General features: G+C 47.8%; 1 long non-coding RNA gene across 1 annotated transcript; it reads left to right on the top strand.

Moving 5' to 3' along the window:
* The first annotated feature begins 1262 nt into the window (after positions 1–1262).
* LOC115248239 (uncharacterized) lies at positions 1263–21376 on the top strand. The gene is made up of 3 exons (XR_003887182.1): positions 1263–1278; positions 11864–11989; positions 20761–21376. It is a non-coding gene; the product is annotated as an uncharacterized lncRNA (long non-coding RNA).
* Positions 21377–25661: the final 4285 nt, after the last annotated feature.

Genomic DNA, 25661 nt, shown 5'->3' with positions numbered 1-25661 from the left:
TACACAATATTATGTTGAGATATTTTAAAAAGTAAAAACATGGGTTAAGAGTTTGATTTTTATTCTTTTTTAGCATTTGAGAGTTCATGACCTACGCTTTTGGTCAACCTGCACGTGGGAGAGGAGAAAGAAGAGAAGACCAGCATGTTATGGCGTGATTATCAGCCGTTTTTGGTGAAAAATTCATGGTGGGACTGTGCTGCAGGAAAGAGCGGGGACCATGGACGTTGATTGGGGACATGACCACGCCCCAAGATCACAAGATGGCCGCCCTTTCATTTCAACACAAGTTGCTCACCCAGCCCAGGTGGCAAAACAGTTTTATGACATCCGCCCTACTTCAGGGTGATGTGTGGTCTACTGAGGAGTAGTGTCAACCAGAATGGATACGAGGGGGACGCTTTACAATCATAGATCATAAACATCTACAGACGTCTGTGGAAATCATGCATGCATTTCCACATGATATCTGCAACCAGCAATGAAGGTTATATTCTGAAATGTATGAAGCATTAAAATTGATATTTTCTTGTTAATTTATTGGCAATGGTCCAGAGCCAAGGTCATCATTCAATGCAAGCTTTACTAAAAAATGCTTAGAAATTTAAAGAGAGAAAGAAACCTGATTATTTTGCAACTGCACTGTATGTGCACACAATACAAGATAAGTGACTTACAAAGTCTAGTAATCTTACCTTTTGTTTTCATGTTTTTATCATGTTTTCATGCTCAGTACAGTCTTTTTATGTAAAGAAATGTGGACTGTATTTGGATGAAACGTGCTGTATGATAAGGTTTACTACATTATTATCAATAATGAATATAATTACCTATAAGGAGTTCCTTGATTATTGATTGACACATTGCCAAGTGTCATGACGACGTCAATTCAGCCATTTCATGTTTATCGATATATCGATTTTTAAAAACACTAGTAGACGTCTCTTTTCTCGATGTGAATCGATGAAAAAAAATCATTTTTCGGCCACATGGACGATATTTGCTGCGGTACCGCAGGGTGACCACTGGAAGGTACTCGGCGTGAGGCGGAAGTCCGCCACAGTGTCCAGTTCTTCTTCTACGTCTGTGAAGACCGACGTGGAGTTTGGCAGAGCTAGCCTGAGCTACGCTCCGTGGTCACCACGAAGAATGTGACGAAAGCGCTTCTTCGGACGAGAGGAGCTTCACCGAGCCGGGACATGGAGACGTTCCCCGACGGTGTCCCGTCCTGGTTCCTCAGCTCCGTCCTGGTCCTGCACGTCCCCCGGATACACGAAGGTGCGTCCATTACGTTATTATTACACGCGCCATCTGAAAGCGCGCCAACCAGACAAAGCACGTGCGCAAAGACAACCCTAAAAACTAAAATCGCGGTTTCGAATCCAGAATTTACAGTAAAAATGTCATCTTAGTGCAAAAGGTGGGTTTTTTTTTTTATTTACAAGTGAGCACAGTAATTTCAGGGGATTATGTCTACATGGTTGGTGGGAAATGGAGGTAATTAAATCTTCTTTGTCAAAGGAAAGTCTGTTATTTCCAACCAGACTTGTTGCTGTTCCGCTTTCTTTTCTTTGCCAGCAGACAGCATTTGTTCTTTAGAACTTTTTGCTCAGACCGGTGTGAGCCAAACCTCAATTCTTTCTTCAAACTTCTGTTAGTTTTCTTCTTGCAAAAATAATAATGTTATTGTTGTTGTCAGGCAGGCAGTTGTTCACATTTACAGCCAAAACTAACCTGAAAACTTTAGTGACAGTTGCTCAATTTTTAGCATTTTCCAATTAGCGCTGCAAGTAATTTGATCATGTCTAAACCCTGCTCATGATTGTGGAGGAACAGAATGTTCATCTAATGCAGAAATTGTTAACGCCTTCCCTTTTTAAACATTTCACATGAAATTTTAGTGTTTCCGTGACAACGACTCCCGGAAACTAATATCTCTAGGCTGCATTTCCAGACTGCAGATTACAGACAGAGGAGCTTTTTAGCATATGAAAATATAAGCAAGTCAAATTTTTTAATCTGAATCCATAAATAATTTGAGAATCTCTAACACAACGTTGTTTTGTCAGTAGCACTTTCCTGCCTGTATGCATGAAATTAAGTTTCGTTAGCACAGCTTTAGCAATGTCATATTTTTTATGTCGATGAAAAGAGCCTATGCATTTTGGCATTGAAAGTTAAATAAGAATTTCTCGCCCTGAAACTCTTGAGTGGGCAAGAGAACTTGTATTCATCTAAGTGTGTTTCACCTACAACTTTGTTCATGAATTCTTGTTTTCGCTGCCAAATCGTTTGAGATGCGTCTGCCAGTGTTTCCTTTTGTCAGTTTCAGGTTTTTGTTTCTCAATGCCAAATCATATTGTCTGTTCCCACAGCATGGTGGCTCCTGCCAACTCCTTCACAAGCTCAAACCTGAAAAAAATCTTTAAATATCCTTTAAAATGTCAAAACGATCCCTTTGCCCCTGCAAATCATAAATCATTTTAATGTGATTGGGGGAAGGGATGCTCGTTTGTTCAGGAACAGACCTCTGCTGGTATTAATGGTAATAATTCATTAAAATAATGACTTAAGGAGGGCAAAGAATAGTGCAGATTTAAATGCAGGTCCTGACCAGGGGGCAGAAAAACAAGCTCATGAAGGTGCTGATTTGGTAAAAATGGGAAATCTTTTGCAGCCCACTGGCAAAAAAAGAAAAGAGAGCTGCAGGAGGTTGATACTTTGGTTATTATTTCCTTTAAAACTGGAGATATTAGAGGAAAAATTTGAAGCACCGCATTAATCAGAGTCTTTGTGACTGAGCATTTTGAAAGCGCGTCCTGCTGGTTCCCAACATTCTGCACCTGTTATCATGTGACCTCTCATAGATGTTGTCCTTGCTCCTAGTTTCTTGGCACTTTGTTGCTTAATAAGCAAATATTGCTAAAAAATAAATGACTTTTTAAAAAGGCACTACATTTCATGTTTTACAGTACTAATGCTGATGCGGCGTTTCTGCAGATTTTGCTTTTATCGCAATGTCTCATCTGATAATCTGCAACGATCCGATGGATTCTATATGTGGCCCAAGCTCTGATTTATGGTGTCACTCTCTGATTTGAATAATGGCACAGGGAAAAATGCATTACCACCTTGGTAAGTGTTGTAATCTGGGCCTTGAATAATTCCCCTTGATAATCGGTGGTGCAGAGATCATGGTGTGATTTATTATCAGCAAAAAAATGATTATTGGAGCTGCCAAAGCATGAATGTGTGGGTGAAAAAGGCTCTAGTTTCAGTCCTGTTTCAGCATGCAGCAGAATAAAATCCACCGGTGCTGAGAGTCCCCTCCCCCCCAGGAGTCAAAGCGGGTTCAGGTGTTTGGCAAAATGTCGACGTCAGACACATGATAAAAACACAAATAACTGTAATGTCAGGCAGGCGGTCGTAGATCGATGGGCCCTCGGGACAGGCGGCATCAGTCAACGGGCCCTCAGTATAAACAGTGCAGGATTGAATACTGCTGGAGTGCACGTGCTGCCACTGATATGTCACCGGGGGGCTCCCAAATGGGCACGACGTGTCACGGATGTCTCGCTGAATTAAGTCAGCGGCGGCGTCCAGCATTTGGCTGCAAGATAGCGATCAGCACTCGGGGGAATTTTGGGCTCTTTCAGTCAGAGCGCATATGCTAATAGGGAGTTGGAGTGTGCCAGCACGAGCAGGTCAGCAGGGTCTGCCAAGGGAGCCGCAGTTTAAGGCGGGCTTTAACGGTCTGAGTGGCGTCGTGTTAAACTGGATGGTTTCCCAGACCCGACTCATTGCTTTTTGGATTTCGAGCTCACCTGTGCTTCTTAACATCCCAGTTTCCTGCTAAACCCGACTTCCTCGTGGCTACAAATGCAGTTTCCCATGACTCTTGTTTTTGGATAAAACTAGTCAAGAGCAATTTAGGGCACACGTTCACTGTCACGAATGTAAACTGCTGGAACTAATGGATGAACCACTCCAGCGGTTGAGGATCCATGTCTCCTGTTTAATAAGAGACTAAATATGGAATTTTCTCATCTAAATGTTTCAAATATTATTTTCCTACGTTTTAGTCTGAGGGCAAAATCCGGAACGAGTTCAGCCGTAATTGGTGCATATTTATGTCTAACCAACGACTCCAGCCTGACTTTGGATGACCTGGTCACAGCAGCGTCTCTGCGGTTGTGATCAGCGCTGGAGTTGGAGGCGAGAACGGCGCCGACACGACTGGAGTGTTACCTTTGAGTCACAGATCAAAGTCGCCCATCTCCTGAAATGAGCCCGACACTTTGGCTCTCTGGAGCGCTAAAGTCATTCACATTTTCAATTTCTTCAGTCTCTCACTCTGAACGGCGCTGAACTGTGAATAAAGTGCCCCGCCTCCCACTTTTCTACATTTTCGCTTCGCTGTTCCAGTAAAAACGTATCCATTATTAACATCTTATCTTGAGAGTTCACATTTATACATCGCAGTGTGAAAACGTGTGAAACACGAAGCCTGACCCTGGAGATGGAGCTGCAGCACCTTCTTATATGAAACAGCTGTGTTTCTGTACACTAATCCTTTGTATCTATTCCCCTATAGCCTTAAATCTATAATTAAATAGATTGCCAATCTTTGTACGTCTTGTTTATGCAGGCCTGACCTTGTTTTATCCGTCCATGCCAGCGGCAGGGACAGTATTTTTCTTGTGTTGGAGCTCTGAGTGAATGAGTGCGGTCCCTCCGGGCCGTCCTCTCACCTCGGTGTCAGATCTCGGATCCACATCAGCTCGGGATCAATGACCCTCAAAGTAACTGCCTAAGCTTGTATCCGAAACTGAAGAGGACAGTAATGACGGATTTTTGTGATGCGGCACGCTGGACGGGAGCAGCACTTCCCAAATGTTCCCCATTGTTCTTGAGCGAAAATGAGACATTGATTTCTTGTGGAGGGGCGAGTACTATGAGTCTTGATTGGAGAGCTCAGAAGGTTCCAGCTGCTACTGGGACTTAAATGGTGTCACCACTCGATGGATGAAGGAGGAAATGAACAGATTTAGTTGTGTTCATATATCCATCCTTCCTCTTTAGAGCTTTCAGGCTCCTCTTTGGATCTTTTGTGGTCTTCTCCTGCATTCCAGGTGGAATACCGTCTGGGATTCAGAGGGAACCGTGGATCCAGATCCTGACGTTTGTGAAGAGGCGGCAGCTCCAGGCTGAAGTCCTGGTCTCGTTTGTGAGGTTGAGCTCAGCTTCTCTCCGGAGGAAACTTGTTTCTTCTCAGACTCTGCTCAGCTCTCGCCCCACTCTGACAGTCTCTCTATACAGCCAGGCAGCAAGAACCCCCCCCCCCCCCCCAACCCAGAGAAAACAACCCTTTGCACAATTTTCCAGTTGTGCAAATGCAATATGGATGCATCCACTTCATTGTTGACACGGACTTTATCGTAGTAGTATGTAAAACGGCCGCATTGAGTGCAGAATCTCCACTGTTTCTATAGTGATTCCCCCTCTGTTGCCACGGTTACTCATTCGAAATCCAGTGCTTCTGGACATCAAGAGCGGGACACAATTTTTTAAAACAAAAAAGACAACTATCTGATATTTTCTGGCCGGATCCAGTCAAATCTTTTAGCCAGACTGTGTAACTGTACACAGTCTGGCCATGTACAATGGCAATAAACCTTCTTCTGATTCTGATTCTGATTCTAACTGGTGTTCTTTCAAATCCACATTATAATTAGAGCACCCACAGAGGTTTTTTTTTTTTTTTTTTTTTTTTTTTTTTTAAACCTTCATTGTGAGAAGAACGTGTCTGTTTGAGCTCTAAATTACGGGTCAGAGCTGTCACTCACTGCTCTGATTCAGCCTGTTTATTGTCATCATCATCACTCCCAGTTATTTCGGTCTCCGAGGAGTTACTTATTTCCACATTATTTCCCCATGTGTGGCTCTCTTAAACAGCCCTATTTTTCTACCCAGAGCACCTATGTGGGGGTGTCTGTAATGATAGCGTTAGCAGCACTTCCTTTGGACTCTTGCTTTACATCTTTATTAAATTCCCCAGGACTTTTTCCTCAGTTTTTTTTTCTTTTTTTCTTGGTGTCTTTGCGGAGTTATGATGTGAAGATTCAGACACAGCTGGTCTGTTCCTTCTTGGTCTTTAGAGATACTGTAGTCCGACCAGACTTCCTCTTTCATTTCCAACGGTTCATTTAGCGTTTTAATCAAGCCTGATAGTTCCCATTGCAAACACTGGCCCCTGGTCCAATATATTTGGAAATACAGGGATTTTTGTGTCAGTGATCTGACGTATTGACTGAGTAAACATATAATATGAAGTACCAACACACGATATGAGCCTCCTGGACCAAAGTTCTCCAGCGTTCCATTGTTGGTTTTCTCATCCATTGACTCACCAAGAACTTTAAGTATCTCTTCGGCTATGTTTTCCTGTTCGAAAGAAACAAGCTCCCAACCCAATGGTTTAGCCTTATGGTCGTGAAAATACGGTAACTTGAAACAAGATGCACTGAGATACCTACAGTATATACATCAAGGCAGCAGTGAATTACTGGTATCCAACATTCCTAATACAAATAATGCTCTTCTCATTAGCTGGTTAGCTACAACTGTATGCTGATGTTTGGTTTGTCGAGCATTCGGGAATAGGTTAGAGCAAATGAATCCTCGAGTGAGGGTGCGTTTGTTTTTCTGGGCCATAATGGGGGCTCACAGATGAAGAGGAGTTCTTGGTGAAGAGGCAAGACCAGCCGTGGGAGCTGGGCGAGGATCGAGACCAGCGAGCTGAAAAATGGAGAGCTGGAGGAGATGTTCCAACTAGAAGAGATGGTCTCAGAGAAACAGGAGAGGGAGCAGGAAAAAGAGTGGCTCAGACTGGTGCCGGAGGGCTGGGTTTTATAGTTTTAACAGACAAAATCGCAACATAATTGGTAATTATTAAATCCTACAGGCTGCAATATGAAAATTTCATCCTCATTTCGTAGAAGAACTGAAGTAAATCGGTTAGAATATGGAAACACTATTAAAAACGAACTTTTCCTTCTTTAATCATTTTATCTCAAGCGTTTTATCTTAATAATTAAATGTGTCGATGACTCCAGATGCTCTGTAGTTTTCATCTCTGCGGAGGACAACTGCAGAATATTTGGGGTGTGTTTGATTTTCATCTCCCCCAGAAATAGACGCGATTTCCTTTCAAGGCTTTTCTGACGCTAACTAAGCGAAACAGCAGCTCTGCGGTGCGTCCTGGAGCGGGCGGGAACGCCGCTGACAAATGCGGCGTGCGGCATCTGTGATTATTGTCCCTCTCTTCATATTCACCGCAGCTAAACAACAAACTGATCAATCTTTCCCAATTGCTCCTCCACTGATGATGCTCAGGAAAGCACTCCAAGTAGCAAAGCTAATTTTCGGAATTCCCTTTCAGAGAATGGGGCAATCCATCACGACTGATACTAAATTGGCTTTTCTTCATTATGTGTTGGATGTTGAAAACAACACAATAGATTAATTGCCTAATTAAAGCCTCGACTTTTATCTGGCTGCATTGTCTGCGCTGTAAACGGATGGTGCCAGCCCCTCCAGACGCAATCGTTTAATGCCGTGTAAAGATTCCAGAGCAGCCTGTAGCTCCGCGGGAGTGTGGCTTCCTGTAGTTTTGTGGCTTTAAACGTCAATCAGCCTTTTGTCTTTGCATGTCTTCATTAATTTATCGCCCTAATTTTCAGGAGACGCAGTTTTTTTGGGGGCGGGGGCGCGAAACCTGAAAAGCAGGCTGACGTCTTGGTCCTGCAGCACCTCGCAGCACCAGTTTTTTGGACTTTCCATGCCTCTATTAACCACAAGTGGGTATTTTGTTGAGCGGCTGGGAGTTGATGGGCGCTGAAGTTCAAGGGGCCGTCATGTGCACGCGTGCACGTTACTACTCTGATCACGGTAATCGCAGACGCCGCCGGAGGAGCAACCGCACGCTGAGCGGCTCCTCGCCCGGCCTCGCTCTGCATTTGCTCCTCCACCATGTTCAATTGCTGGAGGAGAGCAGAGCTGGTACTCTTCTTCGCCCTGACGATGATGGATGCAATTTTCTCAGCGGGGCACAAAAACAACAAAAAATATATAGTTGGTTTAGACGGAGAGATCGAAACCGATGGAGCAGAACTCTGGTGTTGCTGCAGGACGCTGGAGAAGGTGAGGGAATTAAAGCAAGATGCATCCCAACCTTATTAATATCAGAGACTCTTGTTGCTCATTTGGCGTCTTTATTTCAGTTGTGTAATCGTTCACCCCCGCGTAGCTCACCTGCTGCTCCAAAAGCACAAAATTAGCACTTACAGTCTAGTTAAAGTCACACTGCTGCAGTTATTTTACTGGGCAGGAGATGTGGGGAACTCTCACCATGCACAGTTAAAGCTGAAAAATGAACTGGTTTCCTGCAGCGTGGGAAGCACAAGGTCCAGCGAACACATCATCTGATGGCTGATTCTTCTCTAAGCTGCTGCGAACGACCCTGGTCTGCTCAGGACTGATGGAGCTTTAGCTGCTGAGCTCATTAACCTTTCTGCTCAAGCAGACCAGGATGGATCTTCCCCTCTCTGCTTCACCAGGAGGCTGGAATAACCCAGCTCCATGTTCCCTCCCCGGCTGCTGCAGTCACACCCCAGACTGGTTAGACTGGCGTGCTCAGGCCCCGCCCTCAGATCAAGCAAACTAAGAACGCTAAAGCAAATAATCCAGAACTCTGGAACGAGACGGTCCAAAGATTTATTTCCACTTCAGGAAACTCGGGCTGCGCATATTCCATGTCGGAGCTGTCATTTCCCCTTAGCGTGTTCATTCTTTCCACCCTCCTGCAGCGCTCGCTCGTGCACCCGAGCGCTCTGTGACACGTCCCACAGTGTCGCCACTGACCTGGAAATCTGTGTTTGCACACTCGCGCTCGTCCACAGAGGAGGATGAGCCGACCGTCCAAAACCTGCTCCATAATGGCAAAGTCCTGCACCGCCGCCTCCGCACACGTCCTCACCTCTTACGGCGGCCGCAGCATTTCACGGTCGGCACGCCCGAGCTGCCCGGACACGCGGCAGCTGGCCGGCCAGGTGCAGGAGGCCACGGGAGGAGGGGCGGCGTGTCCATTAGCTACCGGGTTGGCGGTTTGATCTCTGGCTTCTCCCCGTCTCTGCGGCGAAGGTCGGCGCCTCGCTGGGCGGCTTTATTGTGTGTAAGGAAACTGAAGCGCACATTTGCTGCCGCACACTGTGGAATAAAGCAGCAGCGCACGGGCGGCTTCGTCCAGGACGACGCTACGTCGGCCATCGCGCTCTTCTGGTTATTAAAACGGCATCTGATGGATTCCTGCTTCCCATCCAGCTGCATAACACATCTGTCTCTTGGTTTATGGATGGACCTTTGGAAAATCACACTTTTGACCTTGTTAAAACGTCCGTGAATGTTTTTTCTTTTTAATGAGACACATCTCGAAGCACTTTTAATGTCAGTCCTGTGTTCCTGCCGTCCTCCAGTGAGCTAGATAAATGTGGCTCTGCGGGTCTTTGGGGTATTTCCCAACTGCTCTTCGGCGAGATGCTCACCAATTGAGCGTTCTCACCTAATTACCTAATGAGGCAGACGCCGGACGCTGATGGGGGCGGTAAGCTCCAGCTAAGAGGGCAGGACAGTAGGCAGAGACGGGAGATTAGCGCCCACGCAGATCTACACGTACAATTAACGAAACCCCAACATCAGCGTTGTCTGGCGCCTCAACGAGAAGGGATGGCGATCTGATGCTCGAGCAGAATCGATCGCTCGGCCCCGCAGCAACGACCACGCTCGTTACTGGACACGTGCTCGCGCTCGAGTTAGCATAACGGCAGCGTCCAGCTCCATCCCGCCTAAATGCGACCCTGCTTACGATGAGTCCATCTCTGATGCCTGCACCGAACATCTTGCAAACTCAAACAGTTAATGGGCTCCTGTTTATTTGTTGGCGTCAAGACTCGGACAATGTTCTGTTATATTCAGCTGCCCTGGGAGTGGGACGGCAACCGCGCGCGAAAAATCTGCCACGCTTTATGTTTTCAATGAGTAAAGGGCATCGACACGCAGCCCAAAAGTCTGATGCAGAGCTCCTCGGCTGAATGTAGATGAACTCTGCGACGAGTTCATCAGTTCTGGAAAGTTTGCCAGATTTAAAGGTCAACGGCTCCGTTGCTGCTTCTCCTCGGATTCCACCGGCGGAATGGAGGGCCATTTCTTTACATAATGGACAGCTGTAGGACACTCGCGGCTCTGCCACTTGCTGCTCTGATAAAACCCGATGATGGATAGCAGCGTCAGTCAGGCACGAATGGGCCCCCAGGATGCACCTCTGCAGGAGCGCGGCTGCGCGGCGGCGTCCTCTGCAGTCACATCACGACTCGTCACCCCATTGTTTGCATCTCACGCTCCAACTGTTGCTCCTAAAATATCTCATGATCCCTTTAAGAGCCAATAAAGCGGAATTTCAGCCCGCCCTCGCCTTTGCTTTACGGCTCCGGCTGTTTCTCGCCGCTCCGACTCCAGCTCGACTAATCAAAAAGCGGCGCCTCTCAGTTTGACGGCAGATACCAGCAACGCTCTCTTTGCCCGAAGAGCTGCAGAAGAAGAGCAGAGCCAGTCGGGTCCATCTATCACGGCAGAGACGAGCTGTTTCAAAGTTTCCTCTGCAGCGTTTACGATGGAATAAAGAAAACACTGCTTACACGAGCGTTTTCCCAATCTGGCTTCACAACAAACAGTCGTTCCCAGATATTTTTAAATTGGATATCAACTGAGAGCGGAGCCTGCAGTATTGTCTGACTCAACAGAAAGACACCACGCCTGTTTCTTTAATTAAACTTTCACACTCGCCAATTAGTGATTTATTTGGGAGATTTTATGCAGTGTGGATGCAGGAGGAAGGAAAAGCTCTAATCATTAAAATTTAAAATTTTGATTTTTAATTTATATAATTAAGTGCTCTTTTTCCACTGCAGTAAAGATGGAAAAAAAGTGTTTTATTGGATTTATTGGAATTATGTAAATGTGACCGTTTAAAAGCTGCAACTTTCTGCTCCATTTGTGGGATTTTGGATAATTGTTGCACTGCTGAGGTCTGCAGAGCAAAGCCAGCCTCAATTATTGCGTCACTCAGGTGAAAGTGTTTCGATCTGCTGGTGAGCTTTAATCCTCCGCCGTGTTTAACGAAGCTTCCCTCTGTGACGGCTGCCGTGTGCGTTCGCTCCCAGCGTATGTTTATCACTTCTCTCGCACCCCGCGCTGTGCTTCATCACACTTCAGCATCGTTTATCTCGGAGAAGTAAACTCCTCTTCTGGAGCAAACTAAACTTCTGTAATGCTGCTAAGATTATAGCGTTGTTGTAGCTTCGCGTGGGTGCAGGCTAGCGGTTAGCATTGATGAACACCTGCAGCAGCTGCAGACATGCATTCATACCTTCGCTTACCTGACTCGTTGACCCTCACCCTCCCCCAACCACGGACTGCCAGCTAGGTTCTGAGGTGCTAACAAAGTTCTACCTTTCCTTGACCCTCCTTTCACCCTTGAACTTCCCCCGTGAATTCTGTTTGGGGTTTTAAGGCGTGTGAGATTTAGTGACATCTAGTGGTGACAATACAGATGGCAAGAACTGGCCAACTGTCATAAATCTACGGTGGCTCCAGAGGGACAAACAAAGTCGACCCACATCCGAATAAATCCCCCATACACACTAACACACACCTCTGTACGTTCAGAAGATTCTTGATCATCTATAACGGAGACACACGATTCCACCTTTCATGTGTGTAACTTTGTTCTGTCTGCCTGCTGAACCAGACGTCAACCCTCAATCACAACCACCCCACCCCACTCTCACCAACCGGGCCCGGTTCTGCTCCCTGCCTGCCGGGACCGAGCGGCTCTGCTGTCACCGGGCCTCGTTTTTCACGGAGGAAACTTCAGGTCAGCTTCTTTTTGACGCGAGTCAGTTTTTATGTCTTCATTTATAGTAGCAGGTCATTTCATTTAGTAGAGGAGAGCCAACTGGATTTAATTTAAACGGAGAACTTTAGTATTATATTGTACTTTAAGTGAGTTTGCCGCACTTAATTTATTCATTAAATGACCTTAATATCACCAAGTAAAATGAAAGTAAAGTTAAAATGGGCAGAGTTTTGTGTAAACCTCAACATTGCAGAGTTGCAGCTGCGTGTTTGACTCCGTCTGTTGATTTGTGCAACTGCGTCCGTGCTGCTGCCCCCCCCCCCCACACACACACACACACACACTTCACCCCCCCACCCCCCAACGCAGCCTCCCTGCGTGTTATTTGCTTTCAGTGTCATCAGGTTTATCAGCAGCAGGCATCAGCCTCCAGGGTCTGGACTCACTGGGGGATTTATTATGCTCCTGCTCAAGGCTGATGCCCCCCCTGATTAAAAACCTCCCCGGAGAGCGCCGGCGCCGCAGCATTCTTAATTACCGCGACATCATGGGTTATAATAAACATTAATCTGCGCCTCATTCAACATGTGTCTGCTGGTGCCGATAGGACGGCTCCTCCGTCCTTTCAAGCGCGGCCGCCATCGGTGGCGTCGGGTTGTTTGTGGAGTCACGAAGAGCATCGGAACATCTCAGAGGACACAAAGAGATTATCAGGTTCTCGGCGGACGTCCGGTCTGAAACGCACCGACAACACGAGCTTCTGTCTGGGGGGGAAATGGAACGTCATCCCGAGACACGGCGTTGCCCTCATAAGCCTCCTGATAGGTGTGCAGGAACATTAAGAAGCTTCCGTCTGTGCGTCCTGGAGGAGAGCTTTCATCTCAGACAGGTGAAGATGATGCTGATGACTTAGCAGTGGGGCGCTGAGGTAATTTGGGGGAAAAGAGGATTTCTCTTGCAAAGACAGGATGAAGGAGACATCCGTGTCTGCGGGAGGCTTATTAGGAGCTGAGATCTCCCCTTTGGAAAGGGGAAGAGGTTAGAATAAAAGGACCATGTTGTGTTCCCTGTCAGAAACGAACAAGAGAACCTGCTCTGTGGTCTGCACCTCCACCCAGAGGTCCTGAGACCACATCCGCCCCCCGTTGTCCTGCAGAAGTTAGTCATAGGAATGAGTAGTTCACACGCCCCCCCCCGCAGGAGGCGTGAACAGGGACGCTCCGATCCGCCCCAGAAGAGTGGGGAACATGCTTCCCGCTGAGCTGCTCCACCTCTTACTGCACTTGTTCAGGTTCCTCTTTGATCTCCTGCTGGACGTAATCAGCAACGCTGATGAAGACTGTATCTCTTTATATTCCGATGCCTCTTTAAGCACAGGTAGGAAATAAAAGATTTTCCAGCGTTTTCCCCAGTGATTGAGGCGGCGCCGACACAATCAGCCGGACAATGTCGCCATTGGACGTTTCCAGATTTGTCCGGGCTGTTTTCCTCCCTTTAAATAAATAAATCCCCAATAACGTGGAGCCGTTGGTTCTATCTGCTGCACTGTTTAATTGGAAAAGCACCTTTGACGGAAACAGCTTAAAGATGGTTTCGCCCGGCTGCTGAACATTAAGATATGTCAAATAAAGCAGCAAAGACAATTTATTCTTTGAGGACGAGGCAGCAGGAGGAAAAATAATAACACAACACTGCCAATTGTGGAAACTGGGGCAGAACTCATTGAGCCTCAGAACTTGCAGCCATGATAAAAGGCTTCCAAATGACTTGGTTTGTTTTGCTGCATTTCCGTCTGTGAAATTAACTGGTGATGATAGTGTCATCCAATTACCCGGGAAGTTTACGCGCAACGCATCCCGGCATATTTTAAGTTTAATTGGCCTCATAATAAAGACCGGTGGCTGTTTGGGTGCGACCTTTAAGCTGACCATCAGCAGAGAGAACCTGCGTCGCGATTAATTCACCACGGCTCCAAATATATAACAGCCTCCTGGGGTGGCGGCTCAGGGTGCCCCGCCCCCACCCCCGCCCCTCCTGAGGGGGCGCAGAGCCGTGTTTGTCTTTGCCAGAGCTGGTTCCCCTTTAGGGGCAGATAATCGCCCACCAAACACAGCTGGAACCAGCCACTGGATAATACTGGGTCCCTCTCCCCCCTTTTTCTGTGTTATTTTCCATCATGTTTCGCTTGTCTGGCAAACACAGATGGCAGAGCCGAAGCTGGCAGCGTTTAGCCTCGGCAGACGTGACGCTAAAGCTGAAACGCCGCTCCGCATGAGAGGCGGCTCCACCGGCGTCGCGCCGATCCGAGAACGGCGGATTCTGCTCTAGCGCGGGGCGCTTCCCGTGTTCAGGGCTGAGCTGTGACCCAGATCTGCATGAAGTCTTCCTGCGTCGACTATCCAGCGATGAGGCCGAGCTGGTGGCCAAGAAGACTTTCAGGGTCACTAAAGTGGAACAGGAACCCTCCGCTTCACCTTCTGCGGCTGGAAAAGTTGGAAAATGAAAGAAACGTTCAATGACTTGCAAAAAAGAACCTCTTAAATGGACACAGTAGCCTCCTGGGAGATAAGGAAGGAAAACTGGACCTTTCTGTTGTCCCCCCGCGAGGCGCCGCCGGCCGGCGTTTGCTGTATAAATGTGACAAAATATCGTGTGTTGTGTCATAGATCCATTTCCCACTCTCGCCTTTACACCCCCACCTCGTGTCACACCTGATTACCCTTTTCTGTCTTCTCACCTTTGTGACTGTTTGAAATGCTCTCGCCGGCGAGGGCGTCTGCTCCCGTTAGCATCTTCGGTAGTTTTCTCACATTTATACCTCTGCGCTTGTGCGCGACACGTCTGCTTTGAAGCAAAAACATTGATTTCTGAAAGGTCTTTGAAATCCCCCGAACGAGTCCGGGCAGAGAAAACCTGCCGAAATCAGGATTGTCCTCTTCTCCTGGGGAGCGTGCGGACGCTGTGGGACATCAATTAGGCGCTCTTTTATTCTTAAATGTGCCTGATGATTAAAGGAACAGGTGTCTCTTTAATAATGAGCAAAAAGAGGAATTTAAGTGTTATCTAGCTAAGCGTATGACGACGAGCAGGTGTCATTTCCCAAATAGCGATGAGGGGGGGCTTTGATGATAGCAGCAGTTCAAGCTAAAGCACAGCTTCTTCTTCTTTTACATGTAATCTTCTGTCCCATTCTCAACTCAAAAACAGCCCATTTCGACCTCTAACAGGTCCTGCCCATTTTCAGATCACGCCATATTTATTCTACCTTTTTGTTCAGTATTTGTGGCACCAAAAGGAGACAAAATGTAGTGAGAAGTGCAATATTTGTTGGCTAGAAACAAAGAATCTTGTTTGTCAGGAAACAGGCAAACATCGAGCCATTTTTGTCAAACGTCCCACGTGTCGGAGCGTTTGTCTTCCGTCTTCAGCTGAAAGCCTAATTGCTTTCCGTGTATTAATATGAAATCTCCGAGCACATTCGTGTCACATTTCTGACACGTTACTAAAAGGCATGTTAGATTAAAATGTCAAAAGGTCAAATCATTTAGATTGTGGTCACCCCTGAGGACGTTTTAATGGCCATACATAAATTCATGACAATCTGCTGCGTCCAGCGTTGAAGAAAAGTGTCCTGAAAATAAAAAGGGGAGAAAAAAAAACCAGAACAGATTTCTCATTTGTTGTGTGCTGCCAGGACCTTCGGCAGTGGTGTAAGGACACCTTAGAGCTCAGGAAAGGAGGACTGTGAGCTCTACCTTGACCGCGGCGCCATACGAAAAGGTCAAGTCGTGATTGTGGGGTAGCTCGCACCAACCAGCAGAGGTGAGGAGCCTCCGTCGCCTGCCGCTGAGACAGATTATCCCGGGGTGAATGTTCATGGAACTGGAAGCGAGCCGACCAAAGAGCCGTCGCAGCCGCTGGGTAGGTGAACCACAGAGGGAGAGAAGGATCCCTCTTCTACCCCAGATACAAAAAAAATAACGGCGGGGAAACAAAACACTTCCAGAGACGCAACCATTCAAGCCTGGATTAGCATAATCACCCCGAGTGCCACCAAACAAAAGCTGTAATCCATATCCAGCAGGTAGAAGGAAAAATAAGACATGGGGACTGAGTCCTCCCTCCGGATTCCCTTTGGTGGTTTAAGCTTTGATTCAGTCCATCAGTACGTTTGGGTCTGAGCGCAGAGAACATTACACGGCGTTAATGTAAATAATGCGTAAATAAAACCGCTGCTTCGCTCGAGTGGCTGGAGTTCGGATTGAGTGGAACTCTGAAGACTTTCATCCACGTCTGGAAACTCGCACAATTTATAAATCTGGTCGCTCGGTAGCTGTGGTGTCATGTCGAACCTGTGATTTATCCTTGAAACGAGGCTGAACACGCTGTCGAGTGGGCAGCGCTGCTTCTCCCATTAAAAAAAAAAACCAACCACGTTAACATTAGAGATCTATATTTTATCAAGGCTACTGCATATTCTCTCTGATGTATGTGTGTACCTGGAAATAAAGTCTGCCTCTATCTCTGTTTGGATATCTGCAAAAGGAGACAGAATGACAGGATGATGAACTAAAATCAGGGAAGGATCCTTCACTTCCAGACTGTTTGTGCTCTTGGTGCCAAAGAAAATGACTCGAAATGCTCCATCGCTGAATCTTAGCAACAGATCTGAAGACAAACTGGGAGTGCCGCCACCCTGTCTCCCACCACTTAGACTCAGACTGATGGAAGGACACGTTGAGACAAGAAAACAGACCTTTTTTCCACATCAGTGGGCGACGCTGAAGGCAGAAAAACGTGACCAAAACTCACCTGCGAACATCGAAATCGTGAGGAATCTGATTTTGACCCCTTAAACACCCAAAGGTCCAGTTTGCCGCCCTCCGAGGATCGAGGTCAGCGTTCGCATTTTTGGCGTCGCGCTGTTGTCGAGAGATGAGCGTGTTGGGCCGTCGACCCTTCGCCCTTCCTGGGAAAATATCCGTGAGGAAAACTGATTGGAGCTCCCCCTGGTGGCAGCTGTGGAGCTGCAGCCAATCGGGTCAAAACCGGAAGCGAAGAGTTCGATGATCCCGGCGGCAAAGGTTGTTGTGCTGCTCTCGAGAAGAAGAACGGGTTTTGCCATCATTTCCAATGCAGACAGATGGACACAACAATTACTGTCGAGGCAAATAAAGGTCAGAGTCCAGCGCCTGTTAACACGATATCTTTGCAAATTCATCAGGACCGGATTCCACGCGGGTGTGGAGTAAAATCAGTGGGTGGAAAATTGAGCCTCGCGGCAGAATCTCAATCTGAAGATCACGCTGGTGAGGCGTCGGGAAGAGCCGGCTGTTCAGCAGGTCTGTGAGAACGGATCACCGGGATATTTATAGACCGCCGGACCGATCGGTTTATGGAACGTGAGAAAATGGCTACAGGAAAGATATGAGGAATGTTGGTTATAACGGCAGCTTTCTCTCCTTTATTCACAGCTCTGGCTTCCAGGCGCTGTTATTTGAGTGCCAGGGGTAACCAGATGCACTCCCGACACTCCCGAAAAAATCAATTAACAGGGTCATCTATAATTTAAAAGCGCTGACCTGCAGCAGCAGCTTTGCTACGTGTTTGTAGAGTCGGGAGGAGCAGCTTCAGCCACGTTACCTCCGTGGTGATTTTTAAATCTAAAACAAACGGCTCTTTTAATGAAACGGAACTTAAATGGTCACTGATCTGAGACGTCTGAGTGGATTTATACCGCCAGGAATCCGTCAAGTGCACGAAGACGGGGGGGAATTTTCATGCCGGACGTGTTGGAAAACGAGCCCATATCTCAGACTCGTGATGTGCTGCGCGTCTCCAGTGCTTCCATTTGACTCATGAATCCTCCTGAGGATGAGGCGACGCCGAGCCCCATAGAGGAACAGTAAAGCGGGCCGATGTGAAAAGACCTTTTGGGCTCTGGTCGGGATTCATTTCCATGAAATCTGTTGCGTGTTTGTGATGCTGAGACACAGAAAACCACTTCAGCCCAAGCTGTCAGCTCCGTCTCTTGTTCATTTGTCAATCATTAAACAGGAAGTGCAAATTGGGCTAATTCCCGGTTGTGTGAGCACACTGAATAGATTTTTGCGTTTTTTGACACCGTTTCTTGAAGAGCGCTTTTAAACGCTTCACGTCAGTGACTAAGCAGGAAGATCAGCCGCGTCTCTGATAATGAAGCTCATTGAGACACTCGCGTCGGATTCCTGACACTCTGTGGTTTTGACGCCGAATTCGCGATTGCGTGCGGTTCGGAATAGACGGATGCTGCGCAGAGCAGAGTAGCTTCTGTTTTTACACTTTATTATCGCCTTTAATGACGGCAGTTGCCCCACAAAGCTGCTGGGTCCGACTTCAGCCCCGTGACGAACTGCCACCCCTCACCGTTACTCAGTGCCCTGGTCCAGAAACAGACTCTCCGGCCCGCCTCTGCTGGATAATGGGTTCATGTAACAGGCTGGGACGGAGGACTTGGTGTGGCGAATGCTGCTTTTCTTCAAGGCAGCTTGAGATAAAAATGGTTATTTCCTTAAAGAGCTAAGGCTAAGCTAACCAGAGAGCGGTAAATTATCCACTGACCTCAGTGTCTGCGCCAACGATTACGCCATCCTGATAGACCTGTTTGCAGGCACGAGTTAGTGCCGTATAAATGCGGTTTCGGGAAGGCTGGATTGGATTGTTCGACTCCTCATCCCTCACCCCGGAGGAATTCATCTGCAGCTACAACGGCCACTTTTTTCCCCCGGGCTTTTGGAAGTTGGCTGCAGGGATTTCTCCCTCATTCAGCCACAAGAGCATTAGCGAGGGCTGGCGCCGGCGTGCAGGGCGATAAGGCCGGCAGCCGTCACTGGGCTTCAGATCTGGGCTCTTCAAGCTTCCTCCTGCCAAGTCCAAACCATTCATGACCTCCTATTGACTGTTAAGAGGAAAACAGTCAAGATCCCCTCCCTTGAACCTTCATCTCAGACCGGGGCTGCACGTGCACGATCGCATTTCAGCCTGCAAACACAGGCGTCTCCACGGCTGCCGTTTGATGCAGGCTCGACGCATTTAAAAAAATAAAATAAACTCCCAGGCACTGCGGCGCATTAATGGAGCCGGGAACGAGTGCAGTATTTTCAAGGTTGCGCATGAAATGCTCCGGGGTCCACAGAGGCCCCCCTCTCCGCATGTAAGTGGATTTTGTGTGTGCACCATTTTTGTGAGGATTGTTTATTGGCAGCCCTCACCGTCTCAGCAGTTCCAGCTGTGATAGATGAGCCAGGTGGCACACTCCATCCCTGGGTTGGGGAAAGAGGGAGAGAATTGCTGCTCCATCATTTCTCATGACCTTACACGCCTGATTATGCCGCCGCAGATCCCCGCCTGCCATTACCCCGAAAACGCCGCCTCATTTGCATAAGCGGACTTAATGATCGCATTTTCTCATCAAGGTGTGGCGAAGAACCAGAGGATGATTCTCGGGCTCAGCACGGAACACGGAAAAGATGCTATCGGAGCCGCTACGACGCGCGATTGAGACAAAGAGCTCGCCAGGTGTCTTGGATGAAAGAGCGGTCGGGTGGGTTTGTGCCGAATCCTCCCCTCGCCGCCGCCGCGCCGACTGGCTGACGGTTCATCACTGGCCTGCGCCATCAGATAACTGCAGGGGAGGAGAGTCTGCCAATCAGCAGCAGCGCCGCCGCAGACGCCACTTTGTTGTGCAGCGCTGTGATGCTACAGAGCTGGAGACGGCGAAGAGAAAAGCAACGGCGTTTGTACCTCGTACCTCAATCCTTCCTGCCGGGTTTCTTTCGATTTCCGCCTGACCGGACCGAGGTTGGAGCGGCAGCAGCATCGCCCGGCGTCCCTGCGGCCGCGCCGTCACGCCTCGGCACGCTCACGCCCAATTGTGCTGCCGCAAAGACATTTTTAAAGGCGCAGCCGCTGCGTTGGTCAACGAAGCTGCATTTTTAATGATTAGAGTTGCGTTCGTGTGACTGTCGACCGTTTTTCTCTTGCGGTTCCTCATTTAACGACTTCTCGCAACGGAAAATACCATATTTATGTTTCCAAATGCCACCCACGCGGGTGAGAAATGAGTCTCATCAGGGTCTGGATCTGCTCCCTCACGTAGTTTTAGAATAATTCTGCCCCTTCAGCTTATTTTCTCTGCTCCGTTTGAGCCCCGCCCCTTTCCTGCCCCGTCCATCGTGAATTTCACCCTCTTGTTGATTCCAGCCAACAAGACACTTAATAATATTTTATCCCTGTAAGGAGAACATTTAATCCGAAGTATTTTCATTTCCTTTAAAGCATAATTGCGTCAGCTTCAATTAACATCGACTCGGCGAGACGTCGCTGCTCTGGAGCCTTTTGTTCTGTCTGTCAATCTTCATTCGATCACACATGCGCTCCTCCGTCTCCCACTTCCCTAATTGACTATGTGTACAGTGATAAATTAAGGCTTCCACAGTTCCACTAAGTCCAGACCGCTTTTATTGATGTAGAACTCCGGGGGGGTGGAAGCCAATGGATCAAAACAACAGCCATTTTCTTCCACGTACTCATGTGGAAAGCTGTCAAGTCCACTGCACTGATCAATAATGTTGATGGAATTTCTGCCATCCCGGTAAAGACTGTGTTTGAGGCCGGCGCCGTGGCGTTCGGTCCAGCTGTGGCCGTTTTCTCCTCCCTCTGCGGCTGATCTCGCTAGAAGGCTCGAGCTTGTTTCACTCGTTGCATGAAGCCTCAAATGATCTAAACGGCAGCTTGTTTATCGCCTTCAGATGCCTTCCATGGACCCAGGATGATGCAGGGATAGAACCTCGATCCGAAGAATCTGGGACGGCGACGTGCCGTCATTCATCGGGTTTAGACCTCTACACTGTCCACCAGGGGGCGCTGCAACTTGGTTATTCACCTACTGATGCCTGTTTTGTGTGAAACTCATAATATCTACGCTCGCGGCTGTGACATGACATCCGAAATGCTGTAAACTCGTTGGTCTAACGAGGACACGACTGGATAGCACGGTGCCAATAAATACACGGGGAACTGGGGAAACACCATCTGTCTGGCGGAGGGAATAGCGGACGGTGTGTTCATAGGTGTTAAATCTTAATCTGGCAGCAGTCTGGTCCTCCTCCCTAGGAGCAAGTTCTCTATCGAACGCCTCCGCTTCTTCTGTTCGCTCGTAGAAACTTGCAGCCAGATCGTGTCCCACTGAAAACCTGCCCGCCACCTTCCCCTTCAGAAGACACGTTCTCGGCCTCCTTTCCATTCTTCTTCCTTCACAGTTTCACACCTCCTAAACAAACCCAGGTTGGCCTGTTCTGTCTGAAATCCTGTGAGATATGCTTCACCATGGAGGCCTTTACTTCTCAAATAAATCTTTCCTTGACAGCTTTGGTCCCCATTTAATTTGTTTTAATGCGAACTTCCCCCTTCGCCTTCTTGGGCATTTTCAAGCTCCTGCACCGTAATCAATGAGGCGCTCGTGCGAGCAGCGTTGGGCCAGTGACAAAAACAAATAGCATTGGAACACATCAGTGAAGTGTTTAACTACAGATCTGCTGCACCGTTTCAGGAAGTTTGAGTCCATACTAATCAGTTCTCCTAGCATCAGAGTTCCACCGGCGACCTTAGCATGGTTGGACCAGGTAGCTGCCGCGTTGCTAAAAAATTGATGGTGAAATGAGCCGCTGTTGCAGTGTTTTAGCATTTTGGTCGCAGTATTGATAATGTAAATGGTGGAGGTGAGTTGGTGGGTATGAATAAATAATGTGATATTCTAGCTGCTGATATTTTATTGATCAAGGGGAAAAAAGCAAGTTCTCTGTGGAGCTGTTGAAATGTTGCGTCATGTTGTGAAGTGTGAGGCTGGAGCAAAGTTTAGGGACAGGATTTGAAAAGGAATGAGATGAGCAGACGCCACAGTGAATGAAGTTCAACGCGCACAATAGACGCGCGTTCTCGAGGACGGCGAGGACGAGGATAAACGGTGCTCTCCAAGCGTTTGAGTCTCCTAACAGTTCGTTTGACAAGCAGACGAAGGCGACAGTGTCTAGTTCACGTTGACCCCAGAGAAGGACGTGAGCTCGGATCAGTGTGCCCTCCCAGGGGTCCTACCTGGAGCCAGACGGAGGGGAGGGTCTAGCGGTGGCCTTCACCACCTCACCCCTAGAGACCTGGCTCCTTGCTGTTATTAAAGAGAAAATAACTGGTTACCTTCGCACCTTCGCTTGGTGTGAGCGCTCCAAACATACTGTAGTTGTTTAATGCACACAGACTTTACAAAGAAGAAACACACACACACACACACACACACACACACACACACACACACAGAATAGAAAGCTGTATATATGCACCATCATGCTGTGAGGATGCTCCACTGCAACAAACCCTGCAGGGCCACAAACGGGGGAGTGTGTGTGTGTGTGTGTTGTGTGTGTGTGTAGGGGGGGGTTAATGCAGCAAAATACTGATACAACACCTAAAGGAGGATCTGCTGCCCTCTGACATTGAGATAGTTTTAATTTTTACCAGAGAAATCCAGCAGAAGAGAGGGCGGAAACCAAAGCCCAGACTTGGGATCAGCTCCTGGGTCATGAATCCAGAACATTTGCATTGTTTTAACATGCAAATATGTTTCAAAAGACGTAGAGGCGAGGCCTCAACAGCTGCCAGATGTGGGCCTGGTAGACCGTTTGAAGCAGGGAGACGATTTTAAAAAGTCGGCTTGTGTTGGAGGAAACTGGTTTGACGTCTGAAGAAAAGACGTCTGTGAAGTTGTGGACGTGATATATGGGCAGTTTTTTAAAACCCTGACATTCTTCAACTTTTATGTTGTCACAGCCTCCACATGCAGGCGTCAATTATTCTGAAATCTTCTCAGCTTCCTGTAAGTCTCTGACAGCAGCTGCGCCTCCTTCACATTCCTCGGCTTTACTTCCGGATGGAATGAAGGATGTCCAAAAATGAGACGTGAGGAACGTGCGTAACAAATCACTCCACAGCTGCAGGTCTGAACCTCAACCTGTGGTCGAAATGATCCCCGCAAAAGTGATACATTAGTTAAATCACCTTATTATTATTATTATTACCGTTACTTATTATTATTCTCATCAGGAGCTAATGCTAGCTAGTTGCTGTGTCCTCAGGGGGAATTCTTGGGTTTTTATATGGTTTCTAGTGATTTTTGCAGGTGTTCTTTTATTTGGATGGTTTTCTCCTCATGTGTCATCCCTCACATTGCCTCTTTTCTTTTCCCACCTCCGTAATTACCCTCAGATGTGTTTCACCTGTGTCTTGTTAGTCTGCCCTTTCTGGTGCATTTAAGTCTTGGTGCTCCATCTTTGCCATTTTGCTGCTGGAGGTCCCTCCGTGCTGCTCTGCCCTCACATTTCCTGGGTTTTCCCAGTTTCTATCCAGGTGTTTTTCAAGGCAATTCCTTGATTCCAGGATTTTTATTTCCACTTCTAGCATCGGTGCTAACGTCCATGTATACAGCTGTGCAGCAGATACGTTGAAGCACGCGACGTGAAGGTGCAGCCTCGAAATCATAGAAATAAGAATCAGCATTAAAGGACGAAGACATTTGTTTCATCGTCCTACAGCAGGGCCGGTCGTTGCAGAGAGTAATGGCCTGATTAGGATCCGTCACTGTGCAACACGATGGATAATCCTGAAGTTATACCTCGGTTAACGACTACTTCATCAGGCTGGAGGATGGGAAACGGACCCGTTGTTCCTCTGGATACTGCGGGATCCCACAATCCGACACCTGGACATCTGCTGTTTGGACACATTCAATCCATTTGGAGTCATTTTAAGTCTGCTTATTTGGGAAGTTCTTGTCACACTGTGCTGGTTGTGTTTAAGTTGGACTTCTATTTATTGGATGTTCCATGATGTGCCGCTCCTCGTCACGTCTTTCAGGTGTATTGCCGCAGGCCATTGGATCCGTCATCATCGTGCCTCTAAAGCGATCATGACAGATCAATAATAAGCCCTTCTAGGCATGTCCTCAATCAGCGGCTAAATGAATGAAACTGTCTTCATCGTATTTGTCTGGAAGTATCGCGTCTCATCTGGGCAGACAAGTGATGCGGCGTCCTCCAGGGCTCCATCCTGGGGCCTCTTCAGTTCCTTTTAGCTGGAATTATGAGCGGAAAAAAGCAGATGATGCACATATTTAGGTCCGCTCTCCCAGGAACCGCCATTCCATTTCCTACAGTAATAATGTTTTTGGAAACGCACAACAGATTTTGGAGATACGCAGTTGTGTATCTCATAGAATTAAAAGATTCTGAGCACATCTCTGCAGGATTCGCCCCCGGCGTCCTCTCCGGAAGAACACCGGACCATGTTACCCCCCTCCCCCCCACACACTGAGGGCCAGAGTATTTTCTAAATACTAATGTTGCTTTGGAAAACTCTGAGTGCTCAGCTTTGGCTCCCCAGAGTTAAACTCAAGTAACCGCTGAGAGGCATCATTCAGATTTTTATTTAATGCTCAGAGTTGTGGAGAGGTGCAGCTCTGCTCCAACACGCTGCGTTGCTATGTAACTGGAAGACTTTTAGTCTGTTGTATATAAAAACTATGCCGAGATGGTGAGAGCTGATGCATCCGCCTCCTCCTGAACAATTTCGCTCTGGCTTTTAGCTGTTTGCCACAAAGAACTCTGCGTACTCTGTCCCTTTCTCTGACCACAAATGGCAGAAACATGGTCTCAGGGCTGTCAAGGTTGGAGGCTGCGTTGAAGGACGATGTTCTTTGTGCTTGTTTCGGTGGATGCTGCCACCAGCCTGCAACGGAACGGTGGTTAACGGGCCATCATCCCGCGGACACGCTCCAGCCTCCTCGCCGAAACCTCTCCTGGACACAAATGGAATCTTTTTTCCCCCCCACGATTCCTCCGCTGTTTCATTTACCTGTCAGCGGTAAAGAAATATATATGTGACCCGCAATCTGATGGAGATCGGGTCAGAGGATCCTTGTAAACATTGATATATACACGTTTTTCCCCTCCAATTTTCTCGGTTGTCGGAGATAAGCTCCTTTTTGCGATAAGCCTGCGTGTTTTCTGTAATGAATTACCGACTGTGGAAACAATCAGCTGTTGAGATGTTTGAGGAGCGCGATGATAAAGGCATGGCTGATGTATCGCCGTTGCTATGTGTGTCAGGTGACGGTGATAACAGCGGCCGCGCCCTCTCCGAGGACCGTGTCCTCGTGCTGGGAGATAACGGGGAGCCGCCTCCCCGGCCTCTCTGGCCCCTGCCCTGGTAACCCGATCGGCCCTGCTGCATCCTCCTGCAGTGCTGCATTCAGGGACACAGAGCAGACTGGGATAATGCAGCGCCGCCATTCATGAGCGTCCTATTAGAGCCAGATAATGAATCTCTGCAGCCTGAAAACTGCCGATAAAGGACACAAAGTACCGTCCTTCAACTGCGGGTTTACAAAAGACTTGTCTTCCTTCAGCAGAGGCTGATTTAATGACTGGGAATAATAGTTTTAAAGTGAAGTGGTGGGAGGTCTCATTACGGATGCAAGGAGGGGAAAAAAGAGGTCCAAGAGGAATTGAGCAGCAGCGATGCTAATGCTGCCACGTCGTCGCTGCCGATAGCGCCTCGGGACGGCGCCTTATCAACGTCCTGCAGCATGAAAAAGACTTCGTAA

Source organism: Takifugu rubripes, unplaced genomic scaffold (assembly GCF_901000725.2).
Source record: "Takifugu rubripes unplaced genomic scaffold, fTakRub1.2, whole genome shotgun sequence".
Classification (NCBI taxonomy): Eukaryota; Metazoa; Chordata; class Actinopteri; order Tetraodontiformes; family Tetraodontidae; genus Takifugu; species Takifugu rubripes.
This window is presented reverse-complemented; position numbering and strand designations above follow the sequence as displayed.